Source organism: Cryptomeria japonica, chromosome 4 (assembly GCF_030272615.1).
Source record: "Cryptomeria japonica chromosome 4, Sugi_1.0, whole genome shotgun sequence".
In the NCBI taxonomy this organism is placed as follows: Eukaryota; Viridiplantae; Streptophyta; class Pinopsida; order Cupressales; family Cupressaceae; genus Cryptomeria; species Cryptomeria japonica.
The window spans coordinates 750,976,020-750,981,024 of record NC_081408.1 but is presented as its reverse complement, the minus strand read 5'-3'; positions in this window follow the sequence as shown (position 1 = coordinate 750,981,024).

Sequence of the window (5,005 nt, the reverse complement as noted above, 5' to 3'; positions counted from 1 at the left end):
CATTACAACTGATATGCATTGTTCTTATCAATAATTGGTCTATCAAATCTTCAAACTTACATCAAACTCATCACCAGAGGCCACAATCCTAAAATAAGGTAAATTATGATGTTCTCAAATCTTCCCCAAAATCCGCAAAGCAAAATACTTAACCAAAATAATCCATCAATTAAAACATTGATCATTCTATCGGATGTCCTGTTTTCTTACCAGACCTCACTGGACTCAATCAATCTTCAATCAATCTTCCAAAATAATCATATCATGAACTGCAGATACCAAATTTGATATGAGTTGCCATCAATGCCAACATCCAATCATACATGCAGCGTCTCTTGCCAACATCAACATATTTTGCCTTTTCAATAGAATGAACAATAATATTGTAATATTGATCAATTTTTTAAGGGACAAAATCAAATCCTTTATTTCTATAGATTAGATCTAGTTGAATATTTTATGATTTTTTAAGACATTAAATAAGAGAAGTATTGTTTAATGTTGCAAAACACATTTTGCATATAATTTTAAGACTTTATATTTTTATTTTCTATTCATATTGAAGCTAATATGAAAAACACTTTATGTGTGTTCTTTGCAATTGTTCCTTGAATGCATCCATTTTATTTTAAGTAAATAAATTAAGGGTTTCTAAGCTAATCTATATATATTTGGTGTATCTTTTTTGTTTCTTCTTTCCAAGTAATTGATTAAAGATGCTTTACATAAATATGGGTGAATATGTGTTCTATTAAGGCATCATTCAATAAAGGTTGCAGGTTATACCCTTTATTTGATATATCATTATAAGGGGGTGATATCATAAATCCTTTAATTATGAATTATTTATTGTCAAAAGAAGGTAGTTGCATGTGATAGTTTGACTTTGTAGACTTGGATGGGGACCAATATATAAATATCCCTAATCCAAAACGTAGATTCTCAACCCTTGAAATACAAAGACAACATTTAATTTCTTTTAACGTGTTTAAGTTGTTATAGGTTCTCAATGCTTTGAAATGAAGAAATTATTAAGGATCTATCTAATCAAACATAAAATTATTTAAACCTCAATAAGAGTTGTGAGAACCTATTTTCATTGATCAACATCTTACAATATAAGGGCTAATATTTTAGATATTGTAATAAAGGCTATCTTGTAGGTCTACTAGAACCTAAAGTGAAAAGTAGAACAAAGTTTTATCTCCTATTTATTGGCCACTAATTTGAGAGTATATGTAATGTTGGGAATTAGGGTTCACAAGTTTATTCATGCAAACTAGGAAATGGACACATTTCCACAATGGTTAAATGTGAGGAGGGTGAATCCACTTGGCTCAATCACAAATTTGATTGAAAAAGGATAAGAACAAGGTGGATTTGGGTCTCCTTAATTAAGTTGAAAATAAGCTAGACAAGATGTAAATTGAATGGAAGATCTAGGGCTAAAGGCACAAAATTGACAAAAATCAAATGCACAATAAGTTTGAAATTTGATATGCAAACATAAGTATAGATATGGAATTAGGAAGATAAGAGGAACCTACCCCTAAAATATATATCTAAAAGTGTGGGACAATGGTGCTTGGGTAAACCTTGTCTTTAAAGTTAAATTGAATTCAAGAAACATGTATCTTTTTAAGATAAGAATGTAGTACTAAGTGTTTCCCTAAAGTTTCACTAGAAAGTTGTCAAATATAAGTGAGTGGAACAACCTCGTCCTCCACTTTTTTCCTCTGTAAAATATGAATCTAAGTATCTCTATCTACTTTTCCTAAATTCACAACTGTGTATTTTGAATTTGTTAAATGCATGTAGTGGAAGGAAAATTGTGTTGTTGATAAGGGTTTGCCTAGGGTTTGGACATAAGATTGTAGAATGCTAAGTGAGGAGAAATAATTTTGGTCCAAACTACAATATTTTTTTAATAAGTGTAGTAACCTATGGAATAAATAATTTTTTATAGGAGTGGTCCTATGAAACCACTAGTTTAAAGAAATAAAATGGAGGATACTTTGAATAGGAAAAATAAGAAATTTATAAAAGTTTGGAGGAAGAAACAAGGGTGGGACAAAGAGAAAAAAAAATGGCACTATGTGCATGGTGCACAAAACCTCACAATGAATTGAGTTAGAGAATTTAATTAGGGGGAGTTACCATTTGCAAGATCCTTTAGCCCCATGATCAACATAAAATACTAAATTTTGTAACTTACAAGTTGATTTATGACAAACCATTTAAGATGCATGCTTGGTAAGTTAGAATAATTGTTTAGCCCAATGTTGCAGAATAAAATATTAATTTGTAGAGGATTGCAGTAGACATTTGGTTCTATTGAAGAAACATGCATATCCAATAGTAAATTATCTAACAAGGACTAAGGAATTTATGACAAAAGGTTAGGGAAAATGCATAGGTATTTGTGCTTTATTTGATCAATCTAATATAATCTGAAAGAAAACAATTGAGTGTAGAGATGGGAATAGAAGGCATCTAAGGATATTGAGTGCGAAAGGTGAAACCCTAGTAGTAGTTTGCAAAGGTATTCTACAATCATCTTGAAACACTAGTTTCTAAATGTTAGAATAATTTATCATGGCAACTCCCCAAGTACTTGATGCTACAGAGAGACCCCAACAAAAGTATAATAAATTTTATGTTTAATGATATAGAAAATAAAAAGGATGGAGCATTCTTCTTCATTCCTACATTTATGGTTTACACAGAAGATGTGAGGGCCTATATTCACTCTGTCCTTAATGAATTTGATCATACCAAGTTTAAAGTAGTCTAACATGAACTCCTTGATGAACTATAAAATCATTTAAACCTTAAAAAAATTTGTGAGAGCTTATTTTGATTGATCAACATCTTAGAATATAAGGGCTAATATTTTAGATATTGTAATAAGGGTTATCTTGTAGGTCTAGTAAAACCTAAAGTGAAGAGTAGAATAAAGTTTTATCTCCTCTTTATTGGCCACTAATTTGAAAGTATTTGTAATGTTGGGAATTAGGGTTCACAAGTTTATGCATGCAAACTAGGAAATGGACACATTTCCACAATGGTTAAATTTGAGGGTGAATCCACTTGGTTCAATCACAAATCTGATTGAAAAAGACTAAGCACAAGGTGGATTTGGGTCTCCTTAATTAAGTTAAAAATAAGCTATCACAAGATGTAAATTAAATGCAATCTAGGGCTAAAGGTGAAAAATTGACAAAAACCATAATGTACAATAAGTTTCAAATTTGGCATGCAAACATAAGTATAGATATGGAATTAGGAAGGTAAGAGGAACTTATCTCTAAATATGGATCTAAAAGTGTGGGAAAGTGGTGCTTGGGTAAACCTTGTCCTCATAGTTTTGAATTCAAGAAACAAGTATATTTTCAAGATTAGAATGTAGTCCTAAATGTTTCTTTGAAGTTTCACCAAAAAGTTGTCAGATATAGGTGTGTGGAGCAACCTCATCCTCCAATTATTTCCTCTGCAAAATTTAAATCTGAGTGTTTCTATATGCTTTTCTAGAATCTACAACTATGTTTTGAATTTTGTACAACACATAGTGGAAGGAAAATTGTGGTGTTGATAAGGGTTTGTTTAGGGTTTGGACATAAGACTATAGATTGCAGAACTAAAGTGAGAAGAAATAATTTTGGACCAAATTATAATATTGTTTGCTACAAGTGTGGTAACCTTTGAAATAAGGAAATTTTTATAGGTGTGGTTCTAAGAAACCACTAGTTCAAAACAAGAAATGAGGGATACTTTGAATAAGAAAAAGAAGAAAGTTATAAAAGTTTGGAGGAAGAAACAAGGGTAGGACAAAGAGGAAAATAATGACACTAAATGCATGGTGCACAAGACCTCATAATGAACTAAAAAGAGCATTGAATTAGGGGGAGTTACCATCTACAAGATCCTTTAACCCTATAATTAACATAAAATACTGAAGCTTGCAACTTACAAGTTGATTTTTGACAAACCATTTGAGCTACATGGTTGGTAACTCAGAGTAAGTGTTTAGCCCAATGTTGTAAAATAATATCTTAATGTGTAGATAATTGCGATAGACATTTGGTTCTATTGAAGACACATGTCTATCTGATAGTAGACTACCTAACAAGGACTAACACATTTATGACAAAAAGGTTAGGGAAAATGCAAAGGTATTTGTAATTCATTTCATTGATCTAATCTCATCTAAAATAAAACATTTGAGTGTAGATATGAGGAAAAAAGGAATCTAAGGATCTTGAGTTCGAAAGGTGAAACCCTAGCAATAGTCTACAAATGTATTCTACAATCATCTTGAAACCCTAGTTTCTTAAGTTTAGAATAATTTATTATGGCAACTCCACAAGTAGTTGATGCTACAAAGAGACCCCAACAAAAACAATTCATTTTTGTTTAAAGCTACAAAAAATAGAAAGGATGGAGCATTCTCCTTCATTCCTATGTTTGTGGTTTACACAAAAGATGTGAGAGCCTATATTCACTCCACCCTCAATAAAATTAATAATACAAAGTTTGAAGTAAACTTACATGAACTCCTTGATGACCTATAAAATCATTTAGACCTTAATAAAATTTGTGAGAACCTATTTTATTTGATCAACATCTTAGAATATAAGGGCTAATATTTTAGATATTGTAATTGTTGGAAGTGGATTCACTCTGAGAGAGGGGGTGAATCAGAGTCACGTATTTTTAAAACTTTTGGCTTGAATGCACAATTAGAAATACAACTGTCGACACCTAAAAATGTCTCATTGACTGTATACTAATTATTCATCTATTTAATTAAGCTAATTTACTAATTCAAATCATCACATTCTACATTACTAATTATCCAGTTTCCATTCTTTAATAATTTCATCATTCAAACCCATCTCAAATATTAATTAGATATTAATTATTTAATTAATTGCAATTTATTCCTTAGTTAAGTAGTCTTTATTATTTAATTAAGCTCATTTCTAATGTTTAAATTATTTCATTT